The following is a 15784-nucleotide window of genomic DNA, read 5'->3' on the forward strand; positions in this document are numbered from 1 at the left end:
TTCCCTACACTAGACTAACTTCCAAAGGTTAGTGACAGAGTTGCATTTACACACTAGGTATTTGCATACAATAGCTTGGTTTATGGGATTAGACAGATGTTTCAAGTTAGCCACAACTATTTTCCTTTCTGTTCCCACTGTGTCTTGTATTTTGTAGTGCATGGAGCATTCATGACATTTAACATCCACAAAAAGGTTGCCCGAGGTGCTACAGGAAGAGCATCACTATGGAAATGTGACGAGTCTTCAGATTACAGTCCAGTCCTAATGAATAAATCAGCTTTGCACAATTGCACAAAATAAATTAATTAAGAGTTTTGCAGTGAAAAGTAGGATTCATTTTCAAATCCACAGGGAGAAACTAATCCTTCAGCTAAATGTGTTAACATGTCTGATCAGAATGCAGATTCAGCATCTTTGAATGACACAGCAAAGACAGTGGAACTGCTTCCTTGAAGGAATTGAGAAAGAGACTGATCCCAATCTTAAGCTGGTCAAGGAAGCCAGGTTGCCGAAGATAAAATTTTCTGAATTAAGTATTTATCCTTGCCCTACGAACCATTGACCACACTTTGCTCCATTCATTCCCACAAGGCTACTTCCATCACAAGCAAGTTATTTAATTTAAAATTACGAAACTTTACTTGACCAGCAACTTGGACACTATACGTTCATAAGATATGGGAACAGAATCAGCCATTCGGCCCATCAAGTCTGCTCCGCCATTCTATCATGGCTGATATGTTCCTCATCTGCTACCTACAATGTTACAAGCCAAGAGCTGGATTGCGAAATTACTGACAGCCAAGTTCCGCCCCCATTCAGAACAAAACCTAATTCAAGCAGGTCACCGCAAAATATGTTCTTATGAAATCAGAACATGATATTGGAAAAATTGTAACCACAAAATTATAACTTTCGTGCAGTCTGATGACACTGCACTTTTGTAATTCTTTCCAAGTTGAATTAGTTACAATGGATGAGTTTACTTAAAATCGATTACACGTTTTAACTTTCCCAGCTCTGATTAAAGGGAGTTGACCTGAACCGCTAACCGTTTCCCTCTCTCCAGATGCTGCCGAGATCTAGCATTCGGGCTTCCCAGTGAGGGTGCAATGAGATTGTGAATAAAGGATATTTAACCAGCGATGACCTGGTCAGAATCATTAGGTCTTCAACATCCATTCAATTTCTGGTATTTGGCAGTCCCGCCTCAGATCAATGCAGGCAGCAGGAAACAACACAGCAAAGGGTTTAAAATAGGAAAAGGTTGTTACAACGTATTGGCTGAAATCAGCTGCAAGATGTGATGAGGAATCAGAATTGATAATTTCCAACATATTTAATAGCTTTTGTTTTGTAATACCCAGTTTCAGCAACGTACAAACTAAGCTTATGATTCAGTCAGCACAGGGGAGCAGTTATCCTTCGCCTGAATAATGTATATACTTTTATACAAAAGAAAACACCATTCACAGAGTCAATGCGTGAAGCCTTGCTCTTCTTTTAAATAAATTTAGAGTACTCAATTCCCCCCCCCCATTAAGGGGCAATTTAGCGTGGCCAATCCACTTCGCCTGTACGTCTTTGGGTTGTGGGGGTGAGACCCATGCAGAACGTGCAAAACTCCACATGGACAGTGACCCAGGGCCGGGATAGAACCCGGTTCCTCAGCGGCATGAGGCAGCAGTGCTAACCACTGCGCCACCGTGCTGCCCATTACCTGACCTTAGCCAAATTGATCTTTTGAGTCAGCTGTTATACAGAACGTACAACAGCTTGTTTCACCCAAGTCGCCCTTGTTGATTGTTATCCTCCCCATGGATTACCCAGCCTGGGCCCGACATCCTTGCATTCCCTTTTTCTTTAAGCATGGGACTTGTAGTACAAGGGTCTGGCATATTAAAGGTTAGTGTGGGACTGAGTACAGTACTGCCCACACAAGTGAAGAGACCATGTGACCTACACCTGTGGGGTTAGTCTTGTGTTGGACAGAGCCCTGTGCACAAGCAAGCACAGGGACATCTCCCAGCTTGAATCCTCACTGTGTATATGCACATAGTCTTTGAAGACTTAAGACCTAGCCAACACTCAACATCAGGACAAATCCATCCTTGTACATCAACATTGTCTTTCAGCTTTTATTGTCAACTCTGGTGATGTGTTCCACAGCCTCACAGCCCTTGGTATAAATTAATCATTTATACGGAGTTGAATAACCTGGTGCTACACTTTCAAGTCACATTTTCCTTGCTTTAGAAACAGAGCGGCCCTTCGAGCCTGCTCCACCATTCATTATGATCATCCAACTCAATAGCCCAATCCTGTTTTCCCCCATATCCTTTGATCCCCTTCGCCCTTAAGTGCCTAGCACCGACAGTGCACCACACAAAGTTAAACTGCAACAAATGGAGTAAAGCTCAACTTTCCACGGAGCGATCTGCAGAAACGGTCAAACTGAACAAGTGGGTGAAGAGCAAGATCCACTGTTTTATTCAAGAGTAAACTTAAAAAAAAAGAACAGAATGCTAGTCCCTCTCGCAATGTAGACCAAATCCGACAGAACATACCAGAAAAGGACAATTCAGGCAATCACCATTAAGTGCGTCACTGCAGCTTAATCATCAAAATAAACAGAATGCTATATCTTTGCAATAATAGTGGATAATTTTGCATTTCTCAACATCCCTCAAGTCACAGGTTAGTCGGTATCTGAATCAAACATTTCAAAAATCAGTTGCAATCAGTGCCATTTGGAGAAGGCCACCCTTTCACGGTTTCAAAGTATACCCCCTCCCAAGCTCAAGAGAAACAAATTAAAGGGACATATTTTTTTCCACACCAGTTACCCGGTCCCATAAGTGCCAATTATTGTAAACCAATTAAAGATTATCCAAACTAATATCAAAATAAATGCTTGCAGTCAGTGGGGCGAGACAAACCATAGTCTGTAGGAAAATGCTACATGATTTCGTCATTTTACAAAGGAAGAGGGTGGCATTTACTAACATGAACTTAGAATCTCTTTCAAGGCAAGTCTGGGCATTAAATGAACAGGTGAGCGAGGAGTAGACACATAAAAACGATAACAGGCCACTCAAATGAGACAGAGAGAGAACCAGGACTTGCACATTGAGGAGATAGAAGGAACATTCTAGAGAGAGGTCTAGGTGTCAATGCCATGGTTGTCAAATGTAGGGTAAAAGGGGTCAAGGTTGGACTTAGCGTGTCTGAGAGAATATTGTAGGGACAGAGTTTTTTTTTTTTTTAAATGGGAGGAGCAAGACCGTGAAGGAATTGGACATGAGAATTTACATTTTAAACCATAGGCATTTGGAAATCACAGGTCAACATAGGTCAGTCAGGGCAGAGTGATGAAGAATAAAGGTAGGGCAAAACATTGAGTGATGGGAAGCCAGCCATGGTCAATGCCGGAGCTCAGAAGTGCAAGGATGACCCGGACGCAGGAATGGAGGTGAGCAAAGCTATGGGAAGTGGAAGGAGGCAACATTTGATAAAGGAGATTACAGGATTGGAAGCTCAGCTCAAGGTTGAAGTAGGATAAGGAGGTCTTGAACAATCTGATTCAACCAGAGGAAGAAGTGGTGGCACAAGTGTGTGGGGAGGGCCAAGAGTGTTGAGATAACTATATTTCTGTATCCAGTGTTGATTGAACTGCAGAGTTGGACATTATCTGCTCCCATGTGGGACTGAGCTAGTCTTTGAATCAGTTAGGTGAGGTCAGCTGTTCACAAAATAGATACCAAAAAAGGAGATGATCCTAATCTACAAAGCAAGACTACGTTTAGGACACAATCAATTTTGTGTAACATTGCCTATTGTCATGTGAGTGCCTGGCTGGTTTTACTGAGAGCAGCTAAAAAGTGCCTGGCTGGTTTTATCATAGATCATAGAATTTACAGTGCAGAAGGAGGACATTCAGCCCATCGAGTCTGCACCGGCTCTTGGAAAGAGCACCCCACCCAAGCCCACACCTCCACGCTATCCCGATTACCAAGTAACCCCACCCAACACTAAGGGCAATTTTGGACACTAAGGACAATTTTGCATGGCCAATCCACCTACCCCACACATCTTTGGACTGTGGGAGGAAACCGGAGCACCCGGGAGGAAACCCACGCACACACAGGGAGAACGTGCAGACTCCGCACAGACAGTGACCCAAGCCGGGAATTGAACCTGGGACCCTGGAGCAGTGAAGCAATTGTGCTAACCACATTGCTAATGTGCATTTTTTGCTGAGAGCAGCTAAAAAGTGCCTGGCTGGTTTTGCTGAGAGCAGTTTAAAAGTAGAAAGCTAGTTTGAGACAGCAGGTTGTGTGTGTCTGTGTGTTTCCAGAGGGTTTGCAGGAAGAAAGCAAGGTGCTGGAGCTGAAGTCACGCAAGCTAATATATCTCTGCCATTCAACAGAAAATATATATATCCTTTAACCTGATGTGATACTGTTTAAAGGTGTTAAGTCTTTTGGAAGTTTGAAGGAACATTTTAAGGAGTTATTTACTGTTGCAATATTTTCTGAGTTATCTCTGAAGTAAGGGGTGTTAAGAGATCCAATGTTTATTTAAGATGTTAAGTTGAGTTCATGGAATAAACAGTGTTTTGTGTTTAAAAACCCACGTGTCCATAATTGTAATATCACACCTGGGGAAAAAGCCGTGTGCTAGGAAAAGCAACAAATACATTAAAGGGAGAGGTTGGTTGAACTCCCATGATACATTTTGGGGTTCTGAAAACGCCTCGCCCATAACAATTGGGGGCTCGAGGGGGATAAAAGTCTATCTATTGGATTGGCTTTTGTGAACTTAAAGACAGTTGCTTTTCCGGTGTAGTATTTTAGTTTAAGTGGAGAGAGTGTTGTGAACAATGGCTCTTCCAGAGGCTCAGAAGTTTTTGGGGGTGGAGAATGTTACACGTAGTACCTTACAGACAGAAATGAAAAGCAGACGGTTAGATTTGGCAAGAACATTGCAGTTAACATTACCTGACAAAACGCGAAAATGGCTGTGGTTAAGCATTTAAGATGCCCGAGGTAGAGTTTGGCTCATTGGAAATGGCAAAAAATTCAGTTGCAAATTAAACAAATGGAACATGAGAAAGAATTAAAGCAGCTGGCATACGAGAGTGAGAGAGGAAAGAGAAAGAAAGAGAGAGGAAAAAGAAAAGGAGAGAGAAGAAAGAAGAGAAGAAAGAATAGCCCTAGCAGAACAAAAAGAAAAAGGGAGATACAGATCAGGGAAAAAGATAAAGAGAGAGAGTTTGAACTTCAGAAAATGGCCATGAAACATGACAATCAGTTAAAATTGGCAGACGTAAAGGGAAACGTACAGTTGGATGATAGTGATGAGGATAGTGAGAAAGAGCATCAAAGTCAAAGGCTTGGTGGGGATCTATTTAAATATGTCCAAGCATTGCCAAGGTTTGGCGAGAAGGAAGTGGAAGCCTTTTTAATTTCATTTGAGAAGGTAGCTAAACAAATGAAATGGCCACAGGACATGTGGGTGTTACTGATTCAAACAAAACTGGTAAGTAGAGCTAGTGAAGTGTTTGCATCACTACCAGGGGAGGTATCTGGAACATATGAGGAGGTGAAGAAATCTATCTTAAGTGCATGAGCTAGTGCCTGAAGCTTACAGACTAAGGTTTAGAAATTTAAGGAAAGAATTTGGTCAAACATACATGGAGTTTGAAAGGCTCAAACAAAGTAATTTTGATAGGTGGATAAGGGCTTTGAAAATAGACCAAACATATGAAGCGCTCAGAGAAATTATACTTTTGGAGGAGTTTAAAAATTCAATTCCTGATGTAGTGAGAACGCATGTGGAAGAGCAGAGGGGTAACACTGTGAGATTAGCAGCAGAAATGGCAGATGATTATGAATTAGTTCATAAATCAAAGATTGGTTTCCGACATCAGTTTCAGTCGGTGAGGGATAGAAACTGGGGACATGAGAAATACTCAAGTGGTAAAGGTAAACATGATTTGATGGGAGACAATAAAGAAAGTGTACCTCAGATTAAAAAAGAAATCCAGGAGGGTGGAAAAGAAATGAAAAGTTTCAAATGTTTTCACTGTAATAAACTAGGCCATGTAAAGTCACAGTGTTGGTGTTTGAAGAAAAGCACTGGGAAGGCTGATGTGGTAAAACAGGGGGGTTTGTTAGAGTGGTAAAGGAAAGTCCAAGGGAAGCGAAGGAGGTGCAAACGATTATAGAAGTAAGTTCAAGAAGTAATTGTTAAGAAGGTGCCAGATGTATTTAAAGAATTTACTTGTGTGGGTAAAGTTTACTCATGTGTATCAGGAGGAGCAGGTAAAAAAGTCACAATTTTAAGAGATACAGGGGCTAGTCAATCTTTCATGGTAAGAGATGAGGAATTATGTAGTTTGGGAAGAATGTTGCCAGAAAAGGTGATGATATATGGAATTCAGGGTGAGAGGAGTAGTGTTCCATTATATAAGACAAGGTTGGAAAGTCCAGTGAAGAGTGGTGAAGTGGTAGTAGGAGTAATAGATAAACTATCTTGTCCAGGAATACAGTTCATCTTGGGTAATGATCGCAGGTGGGAGTGATGCCTACTGTGGTTGATAAGCCAATGGAAAATCAGTCAACTGAAGTGTTGAAGGACAAATATCCTGGGATTTTTCCGGATTGTGTAGTAACAAGGTCACAAAGTCACAGGTTAAGCCAAGAGGAGAAATCGTAGAGTGAAGATGAAGTTGAAGTGCAATTATCAGAAACAATTTTTGATCAGATGGTTGAAAAAGAACAAGAACAGGTGGAGGACGAGGCGGATATTTTTAGTTCAGGAAAATTGGCAGAGTTACAACAGAAAGGTGTAGAAATAAAACAGATATATCAGAAAGCATATACGGAAGAGGAATGAGAGAGTATACCAGAGTGTTATTACCGTAAAAATGATGTCTTGATGAGAAAATGGAGACCTGTACATATGCAGGCGGAAGAAAAGTGGGCAGAAGTTCATCAAGTAGTATTGCCGGTAGGGTATAGAAAGGAGGTGTTGCTTGTTAAACATGAGGTACCAGTGGGAGGTAATTTGGGAATAAGGAAAACGCAAGCTAAAATCCAGAAACAGTTTTATTGGCCTGGAAAATGTAGTAAAGATGTAGTTAAATTTTGTCAATCATGTCACACATGTCAAGTGATAGGGAAACCTCAAGCAGTGATAAAACCAGTGCCCTTAATACCCATTCCAGCATTTGAGGAACCTTTTACAAGGGTCCTAATCGATTGTGTAGGACCGCTTCCTAAAACAAAAAGTGGGAATTGATATCTTTTGACTGGAATGGATGTGTCTACTGTTTCCAGAGGCCATTCCAGTACGTAATATTACAGCTAAAAGGATTGTGGAGGAATTACTTAAATTCTTTACTAGATATGGACTACCCACAGAAATTCAATCGGATCAAGGAACGAATTTTACTTCAAAGTTATTCAAAGAAGTTATGGATAGCTTCGGAATAAAACAATTAAAATCAACTGCGTACCATCCAGAATCGCAAGGAGGGTTAGAAAGGTGGCATCAGACATTAAAGACAATGTTGAGGGCGTATTGTCAAGATTATCCAGAGAATTGGGATAAAGGAATCCCATTCGTATTGTTTGCAATTAGGGATGCACCTAATGAGTCTACCAAATTTAGTCCTTTTGAACTCATTTTTGGTCATGAGGTAAGAGGACCACTTAAATTGATTGAGGAAAAATTGGTGGGTGAGAAATCGGAAATTACACTATTGGATTAAGTGTCAAATTTTAGGGAACGATTAAATAGAGCAGGTGAATTGGCTAGACAACATTTGAAAGTTGCACAAAATGTAATGAAACAGGTAGCGGACAAGAAATCCAAAGTTCGTAGTTTTGGCAGTGGGGATAAAGTTTTAGCGTTGTTACCAGTGGTAGGGGAGCATTTAAAAGCTAAGTTTTGTGGACAGCATCAGATTGAAAGGAAATTAAGTGAGGTGAATTATGTGGTTAAAAACACCAGGTAGAAGGAAGACTCACCGAGTGTGTCATGTGAAGGTACTTTGAAAGGGAAGAAGAGAAAAAGGAGAAGGTTTTAATGATTCTAACTCAAAGTGACGAACCAAATCCAGATGACTGTGAATTTGACATACCTCAAATTAAATTGGAAAATGAGGATGTTCTTAAAAATTGGGATGAATTGTTAAGTTACCTTCCAGAGGAAAAATGAACTGACCTGAAAGAGTTATTGATATCACATGGGCAAGTTTGTAGCGATAAATTGGGAAGTACTAAAATGGCTATACATGATGCAGATGTGGGAAATGCTGTTCCTATCAAACAACATCCATATAGACTTAATCCTTTAAAATTGGCACAGGTTAACAGAGAGATTGAGAGTATGCTGAAGAATGGCATAATTGAAGTGGGTTGCAGCCAATGGAGCTCACCCGTCGTGATGGTACCTAAACAAGACGGTACCCAACGGTTGTGTGGACTATCGAAAGGTGAATGCAGTTGCAAGAGCGGACTCTTATCCTATCCCACGTTTGAAGGATTGCATTGAGAAAGTGGGACAATCTGCTTTTATTTCCAACTTCCAGACATGGAAAGAACATTTAAAACAGCGTTCTTCGATCGACTTCAGGAGGCGGGTTTGGTGATGAACCTAGCCAAAAGTGAATTTGGAGAAGCCCGAATCACTTTCCTTGCGGAGTTTCCGTTATCCGCAAGACGAAGGGAAATAATGCGATTTCTTAGCACGAGTGGATTTGATCGAACATTTGTGCAAAAGTTGTGGCGTGATTACTCCACTGATGGAATTGCTAAAGAAACCTAAAAAATGTCAATGGACAGCGGACTTTCAACAGGCATTTGACTGCCTGAAAGCGGTGATCACCAATGTTCCTGTATTGGAGAATTGCAAGGGACTCTGTGGTCAGATTGAACTAAAGTATCTGATTCTGAAGAGAAATGCCGAGGTATAGAGGACTGGATGGATCGTGCAGAGACTTTGTTCAAACAGACTGTCAATCGAGAAGGATTTTGGTTGGAGGAAGAAGAACAAAAAAAAAAATGGACTATATTATTATACCTGTTTGAGGGTGTTGTTTTCTTTAAATGAAAATGTATATTTACTGTGTACATTTCTTAGTGGATGGTGCAAAAGTGAAAAATGAAACCATCCTGAAGTTGATGGTTTATTTTTTTTTCTTGGGGGGAGGTGTCATGTGAGGATACCTTTAAGACATGGATATTTAAGCAAAGTACCTTTAAAAAAGCAGTGATGTCAGAGAATGGGTGGGGCTGAGTTCAGGTCAGCCATTTTGCAGTTAGAGTTTTGCAAGTTTGAAAAGTGCCTGGCTGGTTTTGCTGAAAGCTGTTTAAAAGTAGAAAGCTAGTTTGAGACAGCAGTTGGTGTGTGTCTGTGTGTTTCCAGAGAGTTTGCAGGAAGAAAGCAAGGTGCTGGAGCTGAAGTCACCCAAGCTAATATATCTCTGCCATTCTGCAGAAAATATATATATCCTTTAACCTGATATGATACTGTTTAAAGGTGTTAAGTCTCTTGGAAGTTTGAAGGAACATTTTAAGGAATTATTTACTGTTGCAATATTTTCTGAGTTATCTCTGAAGGGGTGTTAAGAGATTCAATGTTTATTTAAGATGTTAAGTTGAGTTCATGGAATAAATAGTGTTTTGTGTTTAAAAACCCACGTGTCCATAATTGTAATATCACACCTTGGGAAAAAGCGGTGTGCTAGGAAAAGCAACAAATACATTAAAGGGAGAGGTTGGTTGAACTCCCATGATAAATTTTGGGGTTCTGAAAACGCCTCGCCCATAACACTAGTGTGTTCCTTGCAGTGGGTGGCATGGTAGCACAATGGTTAGCCAGGGTCACGGCCTGTGCGGAGTCTGCATGTTCTCCCCGTGTCTGCGTGGGTTTCCTCCGGGTGCTCCGGGATTTTCCGCCCACAAGTCCCGAAAGACGTGCTCTTGGTGAATTAGACATTCTGAATTCTCCCTCTGTGTACCCGAACAGGCACCGGAGTGTGGCGACTGGGGGCTTTTCACAGTAACTTCATTGCAGTGTTAATGTAAGCCTAACTTGTGACACTAATAAAGCTTAAGATTAATTAAGATATAGAAGGAATTCCTATATCCAAAATAGGAACAGGGTGTGCTCATTCCATTGATGGTTGCTGGAAAAAAAAAATAGATCATGCCTTCGGTCATTAAAAGAGCAAATCTCATTCTTTGGGATGAGAATGAAGGGATTCTGATTCCACAATATTTGAACAGTTTAACCTATCCCACGATATTTGAACAGTTTAACCTATCCATGTATCAAACAATTATAAATAGATTGAACACCACAGAGGTTGTTAACAGTGTGCGAGCGAGCAAAATAACGAAAGAGCGAGAGAGGGGCAAGCTTGGGGAACTCGGAACACGAGGACATTCTGCCCCACCATTCAATTAGAGAATGGTCAATTTACATCTCAACTCCAGTCACCCCCCTTGGTTCAATAATCCTTAATTCCCTGACAAACAGAAGTCCATCAATCTCCATTCCAATATTTTCAATTGATCCCCAGCCTCAACAACTTTTGGGAAACAGTACTGCAGATGCCCGCCACCCTTGCAGATGAAGCACCATCTGGACATCACCCAATTGTCCTCACACCAATTAGGAAAGGTTACGCCTCTATGTTCTGAACTTCACCTATTAAGAAAAATAGTTCCCATGTACACCATCAAATCCTTTAATCACCTTAAACCTGCGTTGCTCCAGAGTGACCTACCAAGAGTGGACGTTGCAGATGCAGCGCATGGTGGTGGGTGCCAATCATGCAGATTTTCAGACAAGCACATCGTGTCACTGTGATCTGTTCATTTTCACCCCGTCCCCCCAAAAAGCCATGTAGTGTTCAAAAAACCTTCCGTAGGAGAAAGTACAGCAAGTTACCAAGTGAAACAAGTGCTTTAAGCTAGGGTCAGTAACAGAACAGCTGCTGTCCAGCTGCCGAGTGCCTCTAATCAGCTCTGGAAATCTGATAGTATCCTTGTTCATCACCCGGGGACAGGATGACTGATAGCACACTTCATGGACAAAGCGATGTTTTGTATGTAAAACAGCTCCACTACCCGAGAACCGGCAAATACAGGACAACTGACCTGCTTCAGAGGAATAAACAGAGCATAAAAGTACACCGGTGTAAAACTCAAGATATAAATAGAATCAAGAAAGCTAAGAAGATGAAGGGGCAATCTCCGAATAAACTGTAAACTGGCACAAAGGATATGTTCCGGCTGCCCTCAAAAGGGTCAAGTTACTCGGGTTAGAGCAGCAGATTCCACTGTACAGCTCCTTGGAGTAACTGGGCTGTTCAGTGGCTGCTAAAGTCCGCCCATTGTTCTGACGGATGCAGGGGACACGGCCAAGAAAAGCAGACTGACCTTTCTAGATGGATCCTAAACTCAAGAAGTGCAACAGTCAAACTAATTGACGAAAACAAAAGTTGTGTTAATTCAGGCTCTTCCAGGAGATCTGCTCTGCTGGTATTTAAACTTTCTGCAGCAGGAGTCTGGATCTGAAAACAAGCAACGTCCAACTGCATTGAAACTCTGTAGTGCAATTGGACGCCTCCTTTTCAGCAATACTCAATTCTGTACTGACAAGTGACTTGGGGTAATTTCCTTCAGCTAAAGTGTTCACAATAACACATCTTTACATCCGAAACTCTAATATATTGGAACTGATCCTCCTCAGTTAGAATTGGCTGTTCAGATGTTGATACTAGGGGCGCAATCTCCCCAAAAGGGAACAAAGTCTCCGAGCGAGTGTGTTTAGCCGCATGTTTCCCGGCACTCGCAGTGGCTATTCAACGCGACTCGCTTGGATAAGGGGTCTAAACGGAGAACGAACGGCTGAGGCTGCACATTGGGAGCTCCACTCGCCGGATCTCCCATTGCAGCGACAGATCGGGGATCTCCGAGGCCCACAAAATAAATCAGACCTCTCCAGCCCAAATGAAACACGGGAGGGCCCTCTGCCCTCTGCTGCCCCCCCCCCCCCGCAATACCCATGGTGGGCAACCACGGCCCAATCGCACAAGTGCACAAAATGCCAGCTTGGCACCATGGCAGTGCCAACCTGGCAGTGCCCTTGCAAGCTGGCACCCAGGTTGCACTGCCTGAGTACCAAGGCAGCACCAGTGCCAGGACACCACCCTGCCCTTGGGCGACCCCTATGTGTGCCGATCTGTCTGGGCCCCGTTTAGGAGGACCAGTACCAAACATTGTTCGCCCAAGGTCCCCGAGGCTGGACATTATAGAGCAATGCTTACTGCCTTGCTTTAATATGCAGATTTGCCAAGAACTGATCTCGCCCATGGTGGGCAGGAATCCTCTTGCAACATCTCACGAGACTAGTGTTGAATCTCACAAGGCGTTGAAAGCCCGGTCGATCCCGGGAGCGGGGACTCCCGGCTTTCACCGGCCACGCGGCGAGATGCTTTTCCGGCGCAGGTGGGCGGGTGATCGCTCCCTAGGTCCATTTCTTCAGAGTTGAACGGTGAGTGGTGAGAAGAGAGAGATGGTGGTTAATGCAACTCTGTGCTGTAAGGTCAAAACTAAACACAGCACAGTTCAGCCCAGCCATTAACAGAATCCTCACCAGGGTACACCCAAAATAGTGCCCCAAAATCACACCCAAAATAATGCCCCCAAATCAGTATGTGAAGTAAAAGCTACAGACCAGAAAAGGCAATTTAGAAATTCAGGCCAATTAATTCAGCCAATTATATAAAAGCTCTTTTTTTTTAAAAAAGCAAAACAAAAAGGCACACTAAAGCATTAAAAAATTCACTTGCATTATTCTCATGAGCACAGTGAGCCAAACTGTACAAGACGCAAGCAGACACAAGTTACAATAGAGTCTTAATATTCAGACACAATTATGTGCCATCCCAAATACAGACAGGAAATGTCACAAGACAAATCCCTCTAATTGCTTCATCGTGTAGCCTGCCAGCTTCCTCGTACATTCGCACTGTTCCAGCTTCATTTCTTGCATTTGGATCTTGTTGCCACACATTGTGGACCAAGATTTGCACATTTTTCATGATTATATAGATCACTCTTCCCACCCACATGCTTTATTGGGATTCAAATGGATCAATCCATCCAACTACTACAAAACGCTAGTAGGTTAACTTTAGGGCAGTGTGGGTCTCCTAGATGTCAATCTTGTTCAGTGGCAACGTTGCTGCTCTGAATCAGGTTCCATCCCAACCCGAGAACACTCATCGGAGGCTTGCAACATTAAAGGAAGTAGGTTTCGTTGGAATCTGACCACGGGCACGTTTAGTCATCATTCTGCCTCACCCAATATCATATGTTGCCAGATTTGTTATACTTTAACTGGAGTTTTCTGGTGTGCCATCCCGTCAGTGGCAGACCCCTGCCATAGATCTGCCCCATATAACAGGAAACCCCCATCGCCAGTGGAAGGATCAGAAAATCCCTCTGTTGACCAATGGTAGGCCACCGCTGCCACGAAACACACTTGGGAGAGGGGGGTGGTGGAAAATCCCACCCTGTAGGTTTGTTCCAGAACCAAAAACCTCCAGCTCTACAACTGCAGATATGGTAGTCCAAACATCAGGAGCGTTGGACATCGGTGCGTTAACGGTGGGAGCTGGGATAAGATTGGTGCCAGCTGGACATCGCTGGCCTTCTGCTCGGAAGTTAAAATCACAAAGAAGGTGTTGGCTTTATAAACGGATCAGCAAAAGAAAGAGTTTGAAGAAAGTTGTTCGAGAACAAATTTGGTCCAATCTCTATTCATGCTCTTCCCCCAAACGAAAAAATGCTGCTGAAAGCATTTACCAAACAAATGACAAATAGATTGGCTGGAGAGTTTAGAACGGAGAGTTTAGAACGGAAAGCAATACATGGAGTCTCCCTACATTTGACCTGTGTATGCACACATTGCTTAATGTTCAGCACCTTGGGGAAACCGGACGAAAAACAAAAAGTTTGCCGATTAGTGTAATTAGAGCTTGGAAAAATTATAAAAAAATAAATGTTCCATGGAAATCTCCAGAAAATACTGGACATTTTGGGTCAATGAAAAAAAGGTGGATTTATACAGTGCAATTCATGACCTCAGGATGTCTCATAGCTCTTCAAAAAGGGCATCGGAACAGTCCTGCTTGCAATGCTGGAAATGCTGCATAAATTGCACACAGCCAACTCTCTTTCCTCCCCCCCCCCCCACCCCCCCCCCCCCCCAATGAAACACATTCCATTTGGACACGGATCAACAGGGCTTGCACTAAGGAGGTGGTCCATCACCTAGTACCTGACCAAGAGCACAATTCAACTTCACGCAATTTCTGTGCAAAGCTCAATATTTTAGCAGGAGTCTCTGACTGGTGACCTGCAATGGGGGCGGTGGAAGATTTTTCCGATTTGCCCTTAAGGATCTTACCCTTAACACCATGGGCTTTTAACTTACTTAACAGTCTCCTATGTGGCACATTGTCAAAGGCCTTCTGGAAATCTAAATAAATCACGTCCACTGGTTCTCCTTTGTCTAACTTGCTTGTTACCTCCTCAAAGAACTCTAACAGATTTGTCAGACACAACCTCCCTTTGACAAAGCCATGCTGACTCAGTCCTATTTTACCATGCACTTCCAAGTGCTTCACGATCTCATCTTTAATAACAGACTCTAAAATCTTACCAATGACCGAAGTCAGGCTAACCGGCCTGTAATTTCCCGTCTTCTGCCTCCCTCCCTTCTTAAACAGTGGTGTTACATTAGCCACCTTCCAATCCTCTGGGACCCTTCCTGCCTCCAGTGATTCCTGAAAGATCACCCCCAATGCCTCCACAATTTCCTCAGCTATCTCTTTTAGGACCCTGGGGTGTAGTCCATCCGGTCCAGGTGACTGATCCACCTTCAGACCTTTCAGTTTCCCCAGAACTTTCTCCTTAGTAATGGTCACTGCACTCACCTCTGCCCCCTGGTTCTCCTGGAGCTCTGGCATCCCACTGGTGTCTTCCACTGTGAAGACTGATGCAAAGTAACTATTCAGTTCATCTGCCATTTCTTTGTTTCCTATTATTACTTCTCCAGCCACATTTTCTAGTGGTCCAATGTCTATTTTTGCCTCTCTCTTACCTTTTATAAATTGAAAAAATCTCTTCCCATCTTCCTTTATAGTACTAGCTAGCTTGCACTCGTACTTCATCTTCTCCCCCGTTCTTGCTTTTAAAGTTGTCCTCTGCTCGCTTTTAAAAGGCTTCCCAATCCTCTGGTTTCCCACTAATGCTCGCCACTTTGTATGCTTTTTCTTTAGCCTTTATGCTATCCTTCACATCCCTCGGCGGCCATCGATGCCTTGTCCTCCCCTTAGCATGTTTCCTCCTCCTTGGGATGAATTTCAGTTGTGCCTCCTAATAACCCCCCAAAACTCTGCCATTGCTGTTCAACTGTCTTCCCTGCTCGGCTCCTTCTCCAATCAACTCTGACCAGCTCCTCCCTCATGTCTTTGTAGTTACCCTTATTTAATTGTAATACTGTTACATCTGATTGCAGCTTCTCCCTCTCAAACTGCAGGGTAAATTCCATCATATTGTGGTCACTGCTCCCTCAGGGTCCCTTCACCTCAAGTTCCCTAATCAAGTCTGCCTCATTACACATCACCAAATCCAGAATTGCCGGTTCTCTAGTAGGCTCTGTCACAAGCTGCTCCAAAAAACCATCTCTTCGA

General features: G+C 42.8%; 1 protein-coding gene across 1 annotated transcript in view; it reads right to left on the reverse strand.

Moving 5' to 3' along the window:
- spsb1 (splA/ryanodine receptor domain and SOCS box containing 1) overlaps positions 1–15784 on the reverse strand; it is a 113352-nt gene that overhangs the window by 3469 nt on the left and 94099 nt on the right.

Source organism: Scyliorhinus torazame, chromosome 16 (assembly GCF_047496885.1).
Source record: "Scyliorhinus torazame isolate Kashiwa2021f chromosome 16, sScyTor2.1, whole genome shotgun sequence".
In the NCBI taxonomy this organism is placed as follows: Eukaryota; Metazoa; Chordata; class Chondrichthyes; order Carcharhiniformes; family Scyliorhinidae; genus Scyliorhinus; species Scyliorhinus torazame.